Here is a 22,387-nt window from a genome sequence, read left to right on the forward strand (position 1 = left end):
TGGTCAGTGTGGCGTCTATAAGTTCCACACGTTTACACAAAGTGTCATTACCTATCTTGATTGCTATGAGATCAGATTTGATTTCGTCATCTTGTGTTTTTAACTGTTCATTTTGTGTCTCTAATTGTGCCTTTAAGGTTGCCATGTTTTCGGCGTTCTGTTTCCTTATGGTTGCCATATTTTCTGCGTTTTGTTTCACTAGCATTTGTAACATGTCGGCAATGTTTACCGTTTGCAAGGTCTCTGCCCCCGCCGCGTCATTAGACGTGACGTCATGCATTAACATGGGCTCTGATTGAGATTTTGAAATTTTTGTAGTGGACGGCCTATCGTCAAAATTTTCGTCAACACTTGCGTCAATGTTTGATGAATCGTCACTACCGGTTGCTGTCGTAAAGTCATTTTCTAACACTTGTCTCACGTCCGAGTCGGATTGCGTCTGAATAGTACGTCCTTGCTGTTCCATTTTTGCGTATTGTTTTCTAGTTATTACCATGCCACACGTGATATATGTTTCAAGAAAATTTTTGACACTGATTTTAAAATAAAATGTAGTTGAGCATGAATCGCTCGTAGCAACAATGGCTGTCTGTTAATTTAAAAATATAAACTGAATTTGAGATTATTGGTAATGGCTGCTGGCCATGTTACATGATATCGTACAGAAGTCGGCCATATTGTACACTCGTGTATTGGTATTGTTGCATACGTTATTGTTTAGGGAAAAGTACTGAGAATGAAATTTATCACTGAAACTGTTATGCGGAAAAGAAACACTAGAGAATTTACTGAAAAGCTAATACACTGAATTATATGTCTGGTCAAGCCTGCTAATGCAAAGATGCTGCGTCTTACCTTATTTTGCTGGAAGTTTCATTGCGTCTTCCCGCAAAATTTCAGAATTGGAAAATATCTTCAGATTTTGTTATCTCTCATACATTGACGTCCAGGTCCAGAAAGTTGATTTTTTACATGAAACAAAGAGAACAATGTAACAAATGACAAAATAACAAGTCCTGTCACGGTCGCCAATATAAAATAAATTAATAAATAAAAATATATTGTTATTTAGATATTGATTATTCTATCTGTATGATGGTGATTGTGATTGCAATTGTATTGGCTTATCTGGAACGTGGACGTTTAATTATTCAGTATCAGACGCTTGCCAATGGCTTTTACGTAAAGGCAATGTTATCGTAGTTGACCGTGAAATAAAACTGAATAATCGGACTTCGTAATTAAATCGTTTCCAAAGACTGCTGCGGTAGGTGCGGACTCATAATCTAAATCTCAATATTACAATAATTTGCCAGCCATGCCAATACGTCGTACAGAGGTGATTGTCTACTAAACATAAAAAAGTTACACAGTTAGATAAATCAGATATATTCAATGAATAAGCCTACAGTTCATAATCCTACTTACTTTTATAAATATAAATTCTTTACAGAATCGAGTGCCTAGTGTGGTTGCAACTCGCAGTATTCTTCTATAACATGAAATATGGCGGTGTGCCAGACAATAAAAAAAAATACGTGCTTCTCGCACCACTTCAACCAGAGCTCTCTCTTTCTTAATCAAACATAAGAGTAACGTAATTGTGCTTTTGTTTTATCAGCGACGCAGCGCTGCAGTTGTGTGCCATAGGCTTTATTTATTTGTCACTGATTATTTATTTAATTAATATTTCGCGTTTCCGAGGAAACTCACGCTCGGCATGCAAATGTGCCTTTATAAGCCGTGTGTGCGGGAGAGTTGTCGTGATGCAGGAACCATACGCCAGAATCCCACAAAGCTGGACATTTTCGCGACAAATGTCTGCGAAGCCACTTCATAGCTTCCAAATTGAATTTGTCCCTGAAAACCAGACAGAAAACCAACAATTCTGAGTGTACTATCCCTTTGATGTCAAGAAAACAGATCAACGCAGTTTTCACATTCGGTTTCACTTGTCGAGCTTTTTTTGGTCGAGGTGAGCCAGGTGACTTCCATTGTGATGACTGTTGTTTACTTTCTGGCTCGTACCATAGCACCATGATTCATCACCTGTAATGATTTTGTTGAAGGATGCGTTCAAAAATGATCCACATTTTTTCATTTCGAGACAGGCTTGATCGCGACGATCCCTTTGATCTTCGGTACGAAGGCTTCGGCACGAATTTTGCTGCCACTCTTCGCATCCCCAAATCGATGGTCGAGATGCGCTGAATTGAGCTCCAGGACAACCCGGACAAGTTCTCGAGTAGATCAATTGTCCTGCTCCGATCTTCACTGACGAGATGACGGATTTTGTCAATGTTGTCTTCGCTTCGAACAGTTGAAGGTCGACCGGAACAGGGCTGATCTACAACTACCATTTCTCCCCTTCTAAACTGAGAAAACCATTTGAACACTTGCGTTTTACTAAGAACACGGTCTTTGTAGGTCGTGTGAATCATCGCAACAGTTTCTTCTGCGTTCTTGCTGAGCAAGGAACGAAACTTCACTGCCGCTCATTGTTCGTATGAACTAGCCATTTCCTCATGTCATGTCTGCACTGTACGCACACTCAAAGAACTGCCAAAGAAACCACCCTTCTCACTGTTGTGTGACGCCACATGGCGGAATGACTCAGCAGAGCTCCTACTACAAACCTCTGGCGGCGCAACCTGCTACTACAAGTACACAATGTGCAGCATTACAATTCCAGTTACTTTTGGGTCCCCCCTCGTATATAAGCATTCCTGACCCCAGCTCCGTATTCTGCCTGTTTACATATCTCTGTATTTGAATGAATACGCACCTATACCAGTTGCCTTTTTTTTTTTTTCAGTGTGTTAGTGCTAGACTAGTAGACAGGATTACAACCAAGCCTCCTATACAAGTGCAAAGGTCCAGGTGACACTGCAAGTCTGTTAGCTTCAGTCTAGATGTCTCAGGCAACTTCAGCACAGTGGAGACTGATATAGTTGGTTCCGTGTTCCACGGGTCATTTGTACAACTGATGTCTATGATGTGGAACAAGTCATTTTACATTGTCATTACCCAATCATATTATGTAAAGAAACTTTCCCACTTTTTGCAAAATTAACTTATCTGTGCCTTGAGAATTTTATATCACAGTATAAATGACCAAACATTTTGTTGAGACCATTCTGCACCTCTTTCCGTGCTAAGGCCAAAACTTTAATGTGCAGCAATGAATGTCATTTTGGCTTCTGGTATCGTATTTGTGTGTCTCGTTGTTTCTTTTGAACTGCCATAGATTACTAACAACAAACTTCATGAGGGAATAAATAGACTGAGAGGCAGTAGTTAAAATGCCTAACTCCTTAAACAGATGTCTATAAGATGATCATGGGTGAGCACCACACATTCTTACAGCACATTTTTTAAGCAATGAACAGTTTCTTTCTCAAAGATGAGTTATCTCAGAACATTATTGAATGGATAGATGTATAATATGTCAGATTACTGATTTCTCTCTCCCCAAGATTTGCAAAGATTCAAAGTGCAAATGTGGGTGGTCTAAGTTCTTGTAGGAGTTGCAGTTTTTTTTTTTTCAGTTTAAATCCTCATCAATATGGACACCTAAAAATTTTGAAGTTTCCACTGAAACTATTGTTTCCTCACCATGTGAGGACAAACGTATTCAAGAAACTCAAGAAATTTCCAAACAATCTGTGACAGTACAATCAAGCTCGTAAGGTGCAAGCTTAGTGTGGGAAGTGTGTGTGTGTTGTGTGTGTGTCCTGACCTGCCACAAATTTCTCTCCTGTGCCAACCTCTTCATTCTTCATCTCGGAGCTGCACTTTTAACTACATCCTAAATTATTTGCTTGATGTATTCCAGTCTCTGTCTTCCTCTTCAGACTTCACCCCCTACAACTCCCTCTGGTAGCACAGAAGTTATTCCCCAATGGTCTTGAACAGATAGGGTGGACAGTAGGATATCTGTTTTCTTGTCACAGTTTTCCATATATTCCTTTCACTGCCGATTCTCCAGGGAATGTTCTCACTCCTACTCCTCCTAAATTTCAACATTCTTCTGTAGCATTTGTAGACTATAAAACATTGTATCAAGTGCAGCAGTATATAAATTCCTGTATACCCCCTGAACCAAAAATGTATCTGTAGAACCTGTTAAGACTGTCGCAGGAGAGTTAAGATGAAATTCCTATATGGGTAATGTCACTGATTGGGTTGAATGCCATTTAGACCCACACAAATGCTATTTTCCAAGTTTTGTGCTGCCACTGTGTGATGCAGAAGTAGCTAATGTGAATAAAGCTTAGTGTGTGTGTGTGTTTGTGTGTGTGTGTGTGTGTGTGTGTGTATGTGTGTGAGAGAGAGAGAGAGAGAGAGAGAGAGAGAGAGAGAGAGAGAGAGAGAGAGAGAGAGAGAGAGAGAAATGTCAGAATAGTTTAAAACTCTTTGTTACGTGACTACCAGGTTACTATATTTTCTATGTGAAGTTCAAGGTCCAGCGATATCATCTGTGATTTAAGCTCTTTAGGAACGTTCTTGGAAAAGAAGGTATAATAATAAGGGGTCACTAATTTCTCATATCCTTACAGGACAATTGACAAATGTAAATCCAGCAGGGTATAATTATTTCTTCATCAGGCTGTATAGATCCCATCACGAAAGTAGTCTTCAGGGATGTGGAATGAGCCAAGCTATACAGTTCATTAACAAAAGACAAGGAAATTGTGACAACCTAATCCGTATGCTGCTTGAACTGACCTTTGGTTTATGAGTTTCAAGGGTTTAAAAATAAAAAAAAAACTTTTGTTTTTCATCAATCGATGATTGTTTTAAAATCCTGTAGCTCAAAAACTATACAACCTATAGAGGTCAAACTTGCACCATTGTTTTCCTCTAAAAATTACCTTCAACTTTATATGTAACATGACTATGCTACCTAAATCTGAAAATTTTAAACTATTCCAAAAAAACATTTCTTAAAATTTCCAAAATATGTACCCTCGGATTTTTTTTATAAAAATTACATGTGTTGTCCAGTCTAACTGACTACTTGCATGCAAAATTTCAAGATTGGATCTCAATGGGTTCTTGTATAAAATAATATTTTACTACCGCAATACACACTAGTGAGTTGAAAAGCAGACTATTTCTAGGCTATGAATACTAAGGTAGGCCTATGTAATTCTAACAAACTTAAATTATTATGTTAGCCTTTTTATGCAACATTACCCTCTTTTTGTTTGTTAATTCATTAAATGATATGGTGTTGTTTTAATTTAATGTTCATGATTCTTTTAACTATGCATCAGAAGAAAGTGAACACATTTTAATTGGTAATATACATGCTACAAGTTAAAATTTTGAATAAAGCCACTCACCTTCATCCATAGTTGTAAATGGCAGAGATTATCTTTTTCTTGGTTTTCCAGTGTTATTTGTAATCATTTACAACAAGTTCCTTATATTAGAAATTGGCATATAAGTAATTTCAGTTGGGGAAAAAGATTAGCTTCTTTATATTTGCATGGATAGAACTGTATTTGTAATACTAATTGGTATTTACAAAGTTAATACACATGGTATTTATACAACTTAGTGTTTAGTGAGGGTAGGTGTAACATAATTTAAACGTGCTTCTTTTATGATCTTTTAAGATATTTTTCCTAAGCAAGAGAAGACAACTTCATTTCTTTAGCACTTAAAGTGTAGGTTGTTCCCGTAGCTGTTGTTGGATTTGCTGTTTGTAAAAGAGTATTTCCTAGGACATCTATTATATCTCTTGGTTGTGGATAGTAAAAAGACAGGGCTGGACCCTTTGGGTGAAAAAAATTTATTCAGTACATGCCCTGTATTTTTCTTCAATGGATCCTAGCCACCAAGAGTCATCGTAAGCTACTGTCACAAAACCAGCAGCAATATTTTCCATATATGACGGTGTTATTTGGTTCAGTGTTGTCACATATTAAAGAGACTCGTCCAGGCTAAAATGATAGGGCTTGACGGTAATTTGACACTCTGTGCAGGGTTTATACGAGTCAAAAGTGATTGAAACTTTTGTGTTTCCACAGTCACTAAACCGAGGAAGTAAGTATTCTTTGGTCAATTCATAGTCCTCTGTTAAGCAATATTCAAAGTCAATTTTTTTTATGTTTTCCATGGCAAAGACATAAAGTGATTTGGGTGTTAATATTTGTTGGTCATACGGTCTTTGTAAGCTGGCTTTAGCAGCTAGCCGCTTAACAGTTCCACCGAGGCCATCGCATGCACTCTTGCCGTGGGATGTTGCAAAGAACTCCCACTCTGCCTCAACTTCAAAATCAGTTTTGTGCAAACACAAATTAAAGAAGTTTTTCTTATTTTTATATTGTGCAGCACTGCCGTCAGAAAATTAAGTAATCTTTTTAAGTGCAAAAGACAAGGTTTGCTTCATGATTTCTAGCAGTTTTTTCTGGAATACGTAGAAAGCGACTGGATTATGATTCAGGCAATCTGATATGAAGACATGCTGCAGATGTGTTAGTTTTCCCTCCCATTTATAATATATGATGAAAGAATGCAGTGAAGCTTGGGTGGTAGTCCAGTGGAATGATTGTATTTAATCTTGTACTACAAAAGAGTAGTTTTCTGCAAAATCACAGTTGACTACTATATGGCCTTCAGTTAAATTGTCCTTGATATCGCTGTAGTATTCTTTCTGCTGACTAGCTATAAATGAATGAGTTTTTACCTTCATTAGAGTGTCCGGAAACTCATCCATAAAGTCATCAGTACTTTGTACTACAGTATCCATCAAACACCTATCTACAGTTACCCACTTTTTGTAGTTAACTTCAATCATATTGTCAGTGAACTTTGCATTCAATAGATCTTTAAGTCTAGAGACACCAGGACATTCTTTACAAATATCCATAAAACATTGTTACGATGGTGGATTGCACATCATCTTGGCTAGGCAGGAATGATAAAATTTCAAAGCAGTTACATCTCCATCCAAAACAAAATTTTGCATCTTAGCACCATTCATCATTAGTTTAATGTTTTGGTGTAAGGTACACACACAAACAGTATGTGTGCCACTTCTTCCAGCCACGATACAGTTCCTTGGTCTTAATTTGCAAAACTTGGAAAACCCAATTTTGTTTGCAGGGATCTTTTCCTTAAGTAATTGGTATATTTCTTGCAAATTTGCCAACACTAGCCTCTTTTGAACCTGGATCTTTCCATCTTTATTTCTTATAGTCACACAATCTTTTTTCCCTGGCACCATTCTACTAACATAGTCAGAATTGTAGAAGTCTTTTACACAGTCAACAATATACTCATTTAGAGTTCTTCCAGGTTTAGGATTAGTAAAAGAAAAAGGAATTTTGTCAAATCCTAACAGTTTTACTGCACCAGCCATGTAGTTTGTCACTCCAAATTCTTCTTCTATTTTCAGACAGCTCCAACTCATAGGTAAGATAGACAAAATCATCATGTTTTCACTTCTTTTTGTTGTTTGAGCAAACTTTTCTTTTAACTGTTGAGTAATCTCTGATTCATCTTCGGAATATTCGGTAATAACTTCTTCAGGGCTCGATTCTGGTAGTAAGTTCTTTTCTAAGCTAGACTTTATTTTATCAAGTGTTTTCTTTGTATAGGTAGGCACAGAAAAATTTTTCTTCTTTAGTGGTGACTCACCAATGAGTTCCAAAGACTTGTTGAAATAGTCTACGGAAGATTGAGGATCAATAAAAGAATCGTTTACATTTTCGCTACTCCAAGGTAAAACTACTTCTTCTGTTTTGTGTTTGTCACTAATCTTTTTCCTACATACATCACATATTTTCATGCCACTAATGATTCCTAAGTCTAGAGAGCACATCCAGTCTCTTACAGTTCTTAGTGATTGTACACAGACTTTCTTATGTTGTTCTACTTTAAAAGGATTACAACATTTAGCAACAACAATCGCCCAATTCTTCTGAGATGCCGTTTCTGTAACGTAACAAATTTTACTATCAAAAAGTACGTGTGTGTGTGTCTAATATACATACACACACACACACATATATATATATATATATATATATATATATATATATATATATATATATATATATATATATATATATATAAAAACAAAGATGATGTGACTTACCAAATGAAAGTGCTGGCAGGTCGACAGACACACAAACATACACACAAAATTCAAGCTTTCGCAACAAATTGTTGCCTCATCAGGAAAGAGGGAAGGAGAGGGAAAGACGAAAGGATGTGGGTTTTAAGGGAGAGGGTAAGGAGTCATTCCAATCACGGGAGCGGAAAGACTTACCTTAGGGGGAAAAAAGGACGGGTATACACTCGCACACACACACATATCCACCCACATATACACAGACACAAGCAGACATATTTAAAGACAAAGAGTTTGGGCAGAGATGTCAGTCGAGGCAGAAGTGCAGAGGCAAAGATGTTGTTGAATAACAGGTGAGGTATGAGTGGCGGCAACTTGAAATTAGCGGAGATTGAGGCCTGGTGGATAACGGGAAGAGAGGATATATTGAAGAGCAAGTTCCCATCTCCGGAGTTCGGATAGGTTGGTGTTAGTGGGAAGTATCCAAATAACCCGGACGGTGTAACACTGTGCCAAGATGTGCTGGCCGTGCACCAAGGCATGTTTAGCTACAGGGTGATCCTCATTACCAACAAACACTGTCTGCCTGTGTCCATTCATGCGAATGGACAGTTTGTTGCTGGTCATTCCCACATAGAATGCGTCACAGTGTAGGCAGGTCAGTTGGTAGATCACGTGGGTGCTTTCACACGTGGCTCTGCCTTTGATCGTGTACACCTTCCAGGTTACAGGACTGGAGTAGGTGGTGGTGGGAGGGTGCATGGGACAGGTTTTACACCGGGGGCGGTTACAAGGGTAGGAGCCAGAGGGTAGGGAAGGTGGTTTGGGGATTTCATAGGGATGAACTAAGAGGTTACGAAGGTTAGGTGGACGGCGGAAAGACACTCTTGGTGGAGTGGGGAGGATTTCATGAAGGATGGATCTCATTTCTGGGCAGGATTTGAGGAAGTCGTATCCCTGCTGGAGAGCCACATTCAGAATCTGATCCAGTCCCGGAAAGTATCCTGTCACAAGTGGGGCACTTTTGTGGTTCTTCTGTGGGAGGTTCTGGGTTTGAGAGGATGAGGAAGTGGCTCTGGTTATTTGCTTCTGTACCAGGTCGGGAGGGTAGTTGCGGGATGCGAAAGCTGTTGTCAGGTTGTTGGTGTAATGCTTCAGTGATTCCGGACTGGAGCAGATTCGTTTGCCACGAAGACCTAGGCTGTAGGGAAGGGACCGTTTGATGTGAAATGGGTGGCAGCTGTCGTAATGGAGGTACTGTTGCTTGTTGGTGGGTTTGATGTGGACGGACGTGTGAAGCTGGCCATTGGACAGGTGGAGCTCAACATCAAGGAAAGTGGCATGAGATTTGGAGTATGACCAGGTGAATCTGATGGAACCAAAGGAGTTGAGGTTGGAGAGGAAATTCTGGAGTTCTTCTTCACTGTGAGTCCAGATCATGAAGATGTCATCAATAAATCTGTACCAAACTTTGGGTTGGCAGGCCTGGGTAACCAAGAAGGCTTCCTCTAAGCGACCCATGAATAGGTTGGCGTATGAAGGGGCCATCCTGGTACCCATGGCTGTTCCCTTTAATTGTTGGTATGTCTGGCCTTCAAAAGTGAAGAAGTTGTGAGTCAGGATGAAGCTGGCTAAGGTAATGAGGAAAGAGGTTTTAGGTAGGGTGGCGGGTGATCGGCGTGAAAGGAAGTGCTCCATCGCAGCGAGGCCCTGGACGTGCGGGATATTTGTGTACAAGGAAGTGGCATCAATGGTTACAAGGATGGTTTCTGGGGGTAACGGATTGGGTAAGGATTCCAGGCGTTCGAGAAAGTGGTTGGTGTCTTTGATGAAGGATGGGAGACTGCACGTAATGGGTTGAAGGTGTTGATCTACGTAGGCAGAGATACGTTCTGTGGGGGCTTGGTAACTAGCTACAATGGGACGGCCAGGATGATTGGGTTTGTGAATTTTAGGAAGAAGGTAGAAGGTAGGGGTGCGGGGTGTCGGTGGGGTCAGGAGGTTGATGGAGTCAGGTGAAAGGTTTCGTAGGGGGCCTAAGGTTCTGAGGATTCCCTGAAGCTCCGCCTGGACATCAGGAATGGGATTACCTTGGCAAACTTTGTACGTAGTATTGTCTGAAAGCCCGACGATCAAGTACCACGGTCGTGGAATCCTTGTCCGCCGGAAGAATGATGATGGACTGGTCAGCCTTCAGATCACGGATAGCCTGGGCTTCAGCAGTGGTGATGTTGGGAGTAGGATTAAGGTTTTTTAAGAAGGATTGAGAGGCAAGGCTGGAAGTCAGAAATTCCTGGAAGGTTTGGAGAGGGTGATTTTGAGGAAGAGGAGGTGGGTCCCACTGTGACGGAGGACGGAACTGTTCCAGGCAGGATTCAATTTTGATACAGTCTTGGGGAGTTGGATCATTAGGGGTAGGATTAGGATCATTTTTCTTCGTGGCAAAGTGATACTTCCAGCAGAGAGTACGAGTGTAGGACAGTAAATCTTTGACGAGGGCTGTTTGGTTGAATCTGGGAGTGGGGCTGAAGGTGAGGCCTTTGGATAGGACAGAGGTTTCAGATTGGGAGAGAGGTTTGGAGGAAAGGTTAACTACTGAATTAGGGTGTTATGGTGCCAGATTGTGTTTCTTGGAATTTTGAGGTTTTGGAGGGAGTGGAGCTGCAAGTGGGAGACTGAGTAGATGGGAGAGACTGGGTTTGTGTGCAATGAGAGGTGGTTGAGGTTTGCTTCGTGGTTACCCAGGCCTGCCAACCCAAAGTTTGGTACAGATTTATTGATGACATCTTCATGATCTGGACTCACAGTGAAGAAGAACTCGAGAATTTCCTCTCCAACCTCAACTCCTTTGGTTACATCAGATTCACCTGGTCATACTCCAAATCCCATGCCACTTTCCTTGATGTTGACCTCCACCTGTCCAATGGCCAGCTTCACACGTCCGTCCACATCAAACCCACCAACAAGCAACAGTACCTCCATTACGACAGCTGCCACCCATTTCACATCAAACGGTCCCTTCCCTACAGCCTAGGTCTTCGTGGCAAAGGAATCTGCTCCAGTCCGGAATCACTGAAGCATTACACCAACAACCTGACAACAGCTTTCGCATCCCGCAACTACCCTCCCGACCTGGTACAGAAGCAAATAACCAGAGCCACTTCCTCATCCTCTCAAACCCAGAACCTCCCACAGAAGAACCACAAAAGTGCCCCACTTGTGACAGGATACTTTCCGGGACTGGATCAGATTCTGAATGTGGCTCTCCAGCAGGGATACGACTTCCTCAAATCCTGCCCAGAAATGAGATCCATCCTTCATGAAATCCTCCCCACTCCACCAAGAGTGTTTTTCTGCCGTCCACCTAACCTTCGTAACCTCTTAGTTCATCCCTATGAAATCCCCAAACCACCTTCCCTACCCTCTGGCTCCTACCCTTGTAACCGCCCCCGGTGTAAAACCTGTCCCATGCACCCTCCCACCACCACCTACTCCAGTCCTGTAACCCGGACGGTGTACACGATCAAAGGCAGAGCCACGTGTGAAAGCACCCACGTGATCTACCAACTGACCTGCCTACACTGTGACGCATTCTATGTGGGAATGACCAGCAACAAACTGTCCATTCGCATGAATGGCCACAGGCGGACAGTGTTTGTTGGTAATGAGGATCACCCTGTGGCTAAACATGCCTTGGTGCACGGCCAGCACATCTTGGCACAGTGTTACACCGTCCGGGTTATATATATATATATATATATATATATATATATATATATATATATATATATATATATATATATATATATGGTTATAACAGAGGGAAACATTCCACGTAGGAAAAATATATCTAAAAACAAAGATGATGTGACTTACCAAATGAAAGTGCTGGCAGGTCGACAGACACACAAACAAACACAAACATACACACAAAATTCAAGCTTTCGCAACAAACTGTTGCCTCATCAGGAAAGAGGGAAGGAGAGGGAAAGACGAAAGGATGTGGGTTTTAAGGGAGAGGGTATGGAGTCATTCCAATCCCGGGAGCGGAAAGACTTACCTTAGGGGGAAAAAAGGACGGGTATACACTCACGCACACACACACATATCCATCCACACATATACAGACACAAGCAGACATATTTAAACCAGAGATTGTAGAGAGTTTCAGGGAGAGCATAAGGGAACAATTGACAGGAATGGGGGAAAGAAATACAGTAGAAGAAGAATGGGTAGCTCTGAGGGATGAAGTAGTGAAGGCAGCAGAGGATCAAGTAGGTAAAAAGACGAGGGCTAATAGAAATCCTTGGGTAACAGAAGAAATATTGAATTTAATTGATGAAAGGAGAAAATATAACACGCAGTAAATGAAGCAGGAAAAAAGGAATACCAACGTCTCAAAAATGAGATCAACAGGAAGTGCAAAATGGCTAAGCAGGGATGGCTAGAGGATAAATGTAAGGATGTAGAGGCTTATCTCACTAGGGTAAGATAGATACTGCCTACAGGAAAATTAAAGAGATCTTTGGAGAAAGGAGAAACACTTGTATGAATATCAAGAGCTCAGATAGCAACCCACTTCTAAGCAAAGAAAGGAAGGCAGAAAGGTGGAAGGAGTATATACAGGGTTTATACAAGGGCGATGTACTTGAGGACAATATTATGGAAATGGAAGAGGATGTAGATGAAGATGAAATGGGAGATAAGATACTGCGTGAAGAGTTTGACAGAGCACTGAAAGACCTGAGTCGAAACAAGGGCCCGGGAGTAGACAACATTCCATTAGAACTACTGATGGTCTAGGGAGAGCCAGTCATGACAAAACTCTACCATCTGGTGAGCAAGATGTATGAGACAGGCGAAATACCCACAGACTTCAAGAAGAATATAATAATTCCAATCCCAAAGAAAGCAGGTATTGACAGATGTGAAAATTACAGAACTATCAGTTTAATAAGTCACAGCTGCAAAATACTAACGCGAATTCTTTACAGACGAATGGAAAAACTGGTAGAAGCGGACCTCGGGGAGGATCAGTTTGGATTCCGTAGAAATGTTGGAACACGTGAGGCAATACTAACCTTACGACTTATCTTAGAAGAAAGATTAAGAAAAGGCAAACCTACGTTTCTAGAATTTGTAGACTTAGAGAAAGCTTTTGACAACGTTAACTGGAATACTCTCTTTCAAATTCTGAAGGTGGCAGGGGTAAAATACAGGGAGCGAAAGGCTATTTACAATTTGTACAGAAACCAGATGGCAGTTATAAGAGTCGAGGGGCATGAAAGGGAAGCAGTGGTTGGGAAAGGAGTGAGACAGGGTTGTAGCCTCTCTCCGATGTTATTCAATCTGTATATTGACCAAGCAGTAAAGGAAACAAAAGAAAAATTCGGAGTAGGTATTAAAATTCATGGAGAAGAAGTAAAAACTTTGAGGTTTGCCGATGACATTGTAATTCTGTCAGAGACAGCAAAGGACTTGGAAGAGCAGTTGAATGGAATGGACAGTGTCTTGAAAGGAGGATATAAGATGAACATCAACAAAAGCAAAACGAGGATAATGGAATGTAGTCAAATTAAATCGGGTGATGCTGAGGGGATTAGATTAGGAAATGAGACACTTAAAGTAGTAAAGAAGTTTTGTTATTTGGGGAGCAAAATAACTGATGATGGTCGAAATAGAGAGGATATAAAATGTAGACTGGCAATGGCAAGGAAAGAGTTTCTGAAGAAGAGAAATTTGTTAACATCGAGTATAGATTTAAGTGTCAGGAGGTCGTTTCTGAAAGTATTTGTATGGAGTGTAGCCATGTATTGAAGTGAAACATGGACGATAACCAGTTTGGACAAGAAGAGAATAGAAGCTTTCGAAATGTGGTGCTACAGAAGAATGCTGAAGATAAGGTGGGTAGATCACGTAACTAATGAGGAGGTATTGAATAGGATTGGGGAGAAGAGAAGTTTGTGGCACAACTTGACAAGAAGAAGGGACCGGTTGGTAGGACATGTTTTGAGGCATCAAGGGATCACAAATTTAGCATTGGAGGGCAGCGTGGAGGGTAAAAATCGTAGAGGGAGACCAAGAGATGAATACACTAAGCAGGTTCAGAAGGATGTAGGCTGCAGTAGGTACTGGGAGATGAAGAATCTTGAACAGGATAGAGTAGGATGGAGAGCTGCATCAAACCAGTCTCAGGACTGAAGACCACGACAACAACAACAACAACGTGTCTCTCAAAGACACTATCGCTTCAGATAGAAACGTAACAGTAATGTTATTGCAATTCGCAGCAAAATATATCCAGGGAACATTTTATCCATGTATATCTATAGCAACTAGCCAGCTTAACTCCGTCATGTGATATAAATACAATAACCGGGCGGCACTTAGACAAGGGCCAGACAAACTGTTTTCAATGGCGGTTAACACTGACAGTAGCAATCTACAAACAGAATGTATCAGCACTCCAGGCCCTAGTAAACGTTAATCGTGACATCACATACAGCTCTCACTAGAACCTTGCGTACTAAGCAAGTTGAAATTAACACATTCAAGGACAGACTCAGTAGGAGTAGGAATGGCCGGCCAAGAAAATGAAGTCAACAGCACAGAACCAAGTAGTCTATTCCGGCCACAATTTACAGCACAAGCCCCTCCCTCCTCGATCGGCCCAGGAGGTGGCGCCACCGTGTGCTCTGCACACACCACTGGAAAGGTGACCCGTACCGGCGGTGGGAATATCGCCGATCGAGCCACACGGCTCACCGTCGTCACAGATGCTGTCACGTCACTGATACCTTCCTCTATGTTAACTGATTCTGTATGTCCAGGTCTGTCTGTTGCCAGGAGGTCTAAGATGTTACCCTCATGAGTTGGTTCTCTAACTATTTGCTAGAGGTAATTTTTGGACAAGACATCCAGAACAGTGCCATACAATTCCCTGTCTCTGGCACCAGTTTTGATGGCATAGCACTCCCAAGTTGTAACATTACCCTATTTACCCGTGCTAATATATCATCGGTAGAAGCACCTCCGTCGGTTTTGGCTGAAAAGTGATTGTCAAAAATAGGCTGTGTCAAATGATACTGTCTGCACCAGATTTAGAATCCAAAACACTTTATTTGCACTTTGATATTAAATAACTTTTTGTTTATGGTCAGATCTGAGTCCCAGTCACTGTAATTTATGCACAGATAAAGGATAAGCCACATAGTACACTCTACTGATGTTACAATGATGACGGTTGTTCAAGTGTAGTAACCTAAACACTAAAGTGACAGAAGTTTATGTGTGGCTGACGTTCAATTAACACAGTCACCGATTAACATCCTTAAATTGTTATCCTTTCAAGTAACTAATCACATCAAAATGAAAATGATATGCACAGTAAATATCATTTGGAGATAACACAGGTCACAGTCCAATACTGTCGTTACAGTTTCCAGAAACCGTTGTCGAAGTTTGACAGAGTTCTCGAGATTAGTTGTTGCTTTTGAATGATTCACTGTGAATTTGGAATTAAACTACAGAATGATCTCCCAGATGTGAAATTCATATAAAACTCAGTACACAGTGCTAACTCTTCTGCCGGCAGTGTGCAGCAATTTTTGGAACAGATCTCGCTCACATTATACACTTCTGGAGACTGACTCGTGTGGCTCTTAGCAACCTCTCTTTTATAAAGTACAAAAATCTGCAGTACATTCAGTTACTGTTATTTGCTGTCCTTTTACAAATTATAGCTAAAGATTTCTATTTGTGAATAATGGAAACGTGGAAGGAAGGTCGGATTTAACATCCTGTCAACATCGGGGTCATTAGATATGGAGCACGAGGTCAGATCGTGTCAAAGACAGGGAAGGAAATTGGCCGCACTCTCCGATAGGAACTGTCCCGGCATTTCCGTAGAGTGATGTAGGGAAATCGCAGAAAACCTAAATGTGTATGACACAGGATTGAACCGTCAACTTCCCAAATTCGAGTCCAGTGTGCTCACCGTGCACCACCTCGCTCGGTCAAATAGTGGAATAAGATTTGTGTGTGTTGTGTACATAGTTCCGCGTAGTTAGCGCGTACACAACTTTCCCACTAGAGCGCGCCCCGCTAAGCACAACAGCGCAGGCGCAGCGTTCGTCCGTCTCCGCACTACGAGATGGCGCTGTCTTAAGAGATGGACCAAATTCTGCTTCCGCCGATCCGCGTATTAATATGTAACGCAGCCAATGAGATTGCTGCTAACGTAGAACCTTTTGTCCTTGCGGATCACACTCGCGCAGTGATACCTGAACGCTCAAGGTATTATAACGAGTGTACAGACCTCCGATTAGTCAGTCTGCATTAGTCTGTACCAGTCTGCATTTGTCTGTACCAGTCAATAGTCAAGTTTCAGTTTGCGCCTAATAAGATTATTCATTATCTTCACGGCTGTGTACAGGAATATGGCAGACACTTTGGTCTTGGTACGTTAATCTTATTGTCACATGTCTCTGATACTTGACAAAGGAACTTCAGAGTGTCAATTGTAAATAGCATCCAGAACCAAGTTAAGTAGTTTTTAGGCTTGTTATTATTTTAATAAATGTGTGTGAAAATTAATCAAGTTCTGTTTAAAGTTGTTCACCGTCAATCTGCTACTCTACGCGTGCAAGTGGCATTTCTATCGTCTGACCAAACGGCAGAAGATAAACACGCCATGATAGGACCATGAGACATATTGTTGACACTCGCCTACTTCGTTAGAGTGACAAGTCATATAATCTGATGGTGTGTGTACCGAAGATCTTACAGTACACCCACCACCACAGTGTGACTGAGGAATTTTAAATAAAACAATAATTGCTATTGGATTATGCTGCTTAGTTTGCCAAAAAATGGTATTCTGTTTTTGGTAACAACGCTTCAACTATAAATGCTAATTACTCTGAAACTAGTTGTGAGCAAAACTCACCACCAGTTTCCCGACATTAGCTGCATCTATAAATACTTTATCTGAAAGCCAGTAATGAGATAGATGTTTACACATGAACAATGATAACAATGTTTTATGTTACTGGTATTTGTAGTCAGCACAGCTTTTAGTAAACTAATTACACTAATGGCTTCTAGGTAACCAGACGAATGTAATGGATAATAAAATTAGCCTGAGCTAATATTTGAGACTTTTGATATTGTGCACACCTGCCATACAAATGATAAGCCAATGATGTTTACACACACACACACACACACACACACACACACACACACACACACACACAAAGGAAAGGAAAGGGGGCGGGGCGGGGTATGAGGGAGCTAGTGGCGGGGGAGAAAAATGTAACAGCGTGAAAGAATCCACCTGGTTTGTTTAAAAATGTTACAACGGCACGATATTGAGGGAGTTCTGCAAACAAAACAATCGCCAGTTTCGCCACTGATAGAAGATGCGCGAGACCAGTTCGGGCATCGAGCCTATCCGAGTGCCAGTACGCAGGGTACTGAGTGCCAGCTGGGGGCCGGCTCCCCTCAGGAGAGGATGCAGCCAGTGTACGACATCCTTCCCAGCCAAGTCAGTGCACGCATCCAGGCCAGAGTGGGGGCGACATCGTACTGGTTAAGTGGGCTCGTACTGCCAAGATTTTGTAAATTTGACTCCATTCTGTAATCATTCCTACATCACATACCCTCTCAACTTGTGAAGTTTCATTTCTTTTCCTCCTCCCCTTCTGGGTATTTCTTTCTTTCCTTCCCCCCCCCCCCCCTCCCCCCACCCCCCCCCCCCCCCTCTCTCGGACATGAACTATGAACTCATTACTTTAAAGAAGATTTTCTGATGACACAGATGTACAGAGACATAAATTAAGCACAGTCGATCACATCTTATAACTCAAGGGGTACGTTGCTCTGAATGGAACGTGGTATCGCCAAGTTTAAAAATGTTAATTAGTAGTAACCTGATAAATACCTGTATAATTGACACTTAAAATAATAGGGTATCTGGTGCTAATTTATTATTGTTTCACTAGTTCATAAAAACTGACAAAAGTTTCTAACTTCAGATTACCACAAAGAGAACATTTATTTTGATGAAACTTGCACATAATACAAATAAAAAGTGAATAAATAAGCAAGAAAAATTTTTTTGGATAAACAGATAACAAATATTTCGTAACTATTTTAAATTAATTACTGTACACAATAATACATGCTAGTCCAGCCAGTGATATTTAAGAATGGCTACCTCATCAGTCTTGCCACTTTATCTCGTAAAGAAAAAGTTGTTTCAAATCCACTGTCATTACGACGAGAAACCGAGCGTCATTGCGGATCGTTAAAGCCAGAATTCAAACACTATTGCAGATGGTTAAACAATGGAAACTTCAGGCTGGAATATCAACAATTTTAAGAAAAGGATTGGCAGTCAGGCACAACTAAAAGACTGTTACACATTACCGCTTTCTGTCAGAGCCTCCTTCGGCAAAGAAAATACGCGTACGTTCGCACGAGCGAACACGGCCAGAAGTTAGAATGTATAACAGTCTATTCGTTGTACTTGTCTGCTAATCAGTGTAAAGATGACCCACTGAGTTGCACACTATCCTTTTCCTAATATTACTGTAAATAATTTATGTTCTTTCTACACACTTCCACAATTACTTGTAATTACCCTGTTTCAAAACAGTTTCCACCAATGTTAATGTGACGTTACACCCAAAATAAATATATTCGACCTGACAGCCTGCAGCAGTCCACTACGACACACAGTCTAGTAACAAAAGTTGAGAAGTATTAAATTTTGGCCCAGTTACAATATTCCAGCTGAGATGCAATCAGTATTTAAAATTAGTTCCCTATAAATATCATATCAGTTTTATATATTCTCTAGAGAGAGAACAGATATACTGCTTTAATCCTAGACATCGTTATCACTCTTTAACTATCACTGCAACTCTCCAGTCATCCACTGCTTCCTCTGCACTGCGAAGCAACACATTCTCCTCCTCTTCAAGTTCTGCACCACTCTCGTTATCAGACACGTAGAAAGCCGGTTACAAAGGTCGAATGACGCAGTGGATTTTAAGACCGGGCATCTGCTTGGCCAGCCCTTCTACGGCCTTCGGGTCACCTTGACACTCTTTGACTCCCAGCTCCCTGTGATAAGAATGAAAACACTGCTTTTACTGTGACAACGTGGCCATCCAATGGAGTTACCTCTATATTGTGCATGTTTGAACAACAGAAAATTTAATTATATACATGGAGGCTCATATTTATCTCAGAGAAAACAATGAGAAAAGAATCTAAAAGGAAGTGACATACTGGGATACGAGGTAGGAAAGGGTGCAGGGGGCGGGGGGGTAGGTAACAAGAGGAGAGTGGCAGTCCGCACAGGGAAGGAGCAGTTCCAGAGCGAGAGGGGCTGAACGAGGCAAGGGGGTAAATGGCTGCAGGAAATACAAGTGTAACATTAGTTTGGCGAACAACTTCATAGCGTTTTTGTTTTGCTTATCGGTAATCCAGTCGCTACGGGTTTATTTAGCGATTATCAGTTTTTCTTTGTAGTTTGCTGTTGCTACTTGCATTCACATATTGCCATTTTGTCATTTTGAGATAGTGAGTAGAGTAGAAAACTGAGGGCAGAGTGGAGAAATCTGAACTTTTCGGACAGCAGTGGAGGTGGCCAGAAACATCGGGATAATGCCAATGGACAGAGCGTAACAAGAAAATTGTTTTTCATTTTAAGAAGTATTGTTTCGACATTAGTGACTGCCTGAAATCGGGAAGACCTTCGGGGCTTGACGAAGATAGTTTAAATGCATTAATCCACACTCGTCCGTGTCAGTGTGCTTGAGAACTGGCAAATGTGATGAACTGTGATCGTTCCACCATTGTGCAACATTTGCACGCAATGGGGAAGGTTCAAAAATTGGGCAAATGGGTACCGCACACTCTAAACCGAAATCATAAAAATGAACAGGTGGCCGTACTTGCACCTATTCTCGCTCGTCGTGAACTGACTCGTGAACACCTCCGACCGATCCTTACGGGTGACGAGAAATGGTGTCTTTATGCTAACATTAGGAAAAGAAAGGAATGGTTAAGGCCCAAACAAATTAGCAACTGTCCGTACAAAGACTTGCACGTATTCACAAAAGATAACGTAATGCATCTGATGGAACAGTGATGGTGGGGCGTGCCTCGAATTGCTTCCCTTGGGTGTAACCGTCACTGCTGATATTTATTGTTACGAGCTGAGACATCTCACAGACACAGTCTGAGAACAACGACCAGGAAGACCGCGTGAAGCGATGCTACTCCACGATAATGCTAGACTGCATTTTGCATCACTGACAAAAAGCACTACATAGGAGTTGGGTAGGGAAGTCATTCCACACCCACCTTATTCACCTGATCTTGTACCCTAAAATTTTCATCCTTCTGCTTTTCATCAAACAACCTTCAAGGAAATTCAATTCGACATGAAAATGTGCTCCGAAAGTGGCTCGACGAGTTCTTCGTCTCGAAAGAACGATTTCTAGTCGTAGAATCAAAAATTTACACCGGCATTGGCAGACTGTTGTAAACAGTGAAGGAGAATATATTACTGATGACTAAAGTCTCTGTTATGAGTATCTATTGTGTTTATTAAACTTATGGAAAAACACTATGAACGTATATACCAATCATTATGCACTAAAAAATAAGATTCAAGTGCTGGAAATGAGATTCCTATGAATGGTGAAAGGATACGCAAAAATAGACAAAATAAAAATGCATATTACAAAAACAGTTCAAAGTTGAATAAAAAAAATGATAAGATATATGAATTTAGAATTAAATGGAAGGACCATCTGGAAAGAGTACCCGAGTGATGACGACCGTTACAAGCTGTGCAGTACGAACCACACACAAAAGTGGAAAAAGACGTAAGAAAGTGGAGAGCATTGAGATTCTGCATCCAACTTGTTTTAAGCTGACAGGTATGGTGTAACAGTGTCTATTATAATAGGAGCCCAGAAGAAGGTCAATGTATCTCACGGCACTGGATTTCTAAGTAGAGCTTTCGATTTGCACAGACCGTGTTGTGGCAACAAAAATGTATGATATGTGCTTTATTGGAGGAAAACTGGGAGCCGTGCTACAGGTCCCAAGAATGGGCTCTCTGTACGACACCTTGAAGTTGACGTTCAGCTAAGGCCACGGACTCATAGCCGTACCACAAGCAAAAGTCATCATATAAGGAGTCTATAATTTTCAGTGCAATTTTTTGAAAGATTTCTTGTAGCCTTTGGCTGTCATTCTTTTTATTTCCTGTACGATTGTACAATTTTGGCTTTAGGCCATTATCAGGTATTATTAAAAAAGTAACAGATCAGATTGGTAAGATTTTACAGAAACATGACATCAGACCGGTCTTTACACCAACAAAGAAAATAAGTCAAGTGCTGCAATCTGCGAAGGATAAACACCCTCCTGTGTTGACATGTGGTGTATACAAAATTCTGTGTACATGTGGTAAAGTTTATATTGGAACTACCAAGAGGAGTGTAAATACATGGCTAAAAGAGCACAAAAGTCTCTGCTATAGCTGATTTCTCTATTTTTCCTATCGGCAGAGCATGCTCTTCAGTCAGGAAACCACGAAGTGAAGTTTTCTGAAACAGAAATTTTATTTACAACGTCAAATTATTATCCACAGTTATGTAGAGAAGCCATTGAAATTTATAAGCATCAGGATGATTTTAACAGAGAAGAGGAGGCATGAAACTTAGTGACATATGGACAGTAGCTCTGCAGAATCGCTAGACAACTTTATCTTTGACAAGATGACAATCGATAGTTAAGTTTTATCTTTGACAAGGATTATCTCTGCTAATCACGTGTTACTTCGACCACGCCCCCTTTCCTACAGTATATATGTCGCTCTCGGACGTCCGACCAGTCAGTCGGCAAGACTCGGCAGAGGACTGCCTCTGAAGATGTCCAGCACAGTCCTGGACAAAACGTCAGGAACAGAAGAGTTTCTCAGACCACGACCTCACATCCCAAAAGGTTTACCAGCAGCCGTTTTCAAGTATTTAATGGATGATTTTTTAGTAGCAGATTATGTCATATGAGTCATTGCTTCTATGACATTACGTTACGTTCATAAAATAAATCCGAAGTGTTCACACTATTTTAGGAGTGTGTTACTTTCAAGTAGTTGCAAAAGGAAACAAGACTATACAATAAGCTACCTACAAACATTAAAACAATAAAAGACATTTCAAGATTTAAAACTGCTGTCCATAATATCTATTGCAAAAATGTTATTATAGTATA

At 40.9% G+C, this 22,387-nt stretch overlaps 1 protein-coding gene across 1 annotated transcript in view; it reads right to left on the minus strand.

Moving 5' to 3' along the window:
* Positions 1–18,155: 18,155 nt before the first annotated feature.
* Positions 18,156–22,387, minus strand: part of LOC126484078 (uncharacterized) — a 183,239-nt gene continuing 179,007 nt past the window's right edge. The window contains exon 8 of the mRNA XM_050107450.1: positions 18,156–19,216. The gene's annotated coding sequence lies outside the window, so the exon portion shown is untranslated. The remainder of the gene's footprint in view (positions 19,217–22,387) is intronic.

The sequence above is a fragment of the Schistocerca serialis genome, chromosome 6 (assembly GCF_023864345.2).
Source record: "Schistocerca serialis cubense isolate TAMUIC-IGC-003099 chromosome 6, iqSchSeri2.2, whole genome shotgun sequence".
NCBI classification, from domain to species: Eukaryota; Metazoa; Arthropoda; class Insecta; order Orthoptera; family Acrididae; genus Schistocerca; species Schistocerca serialis.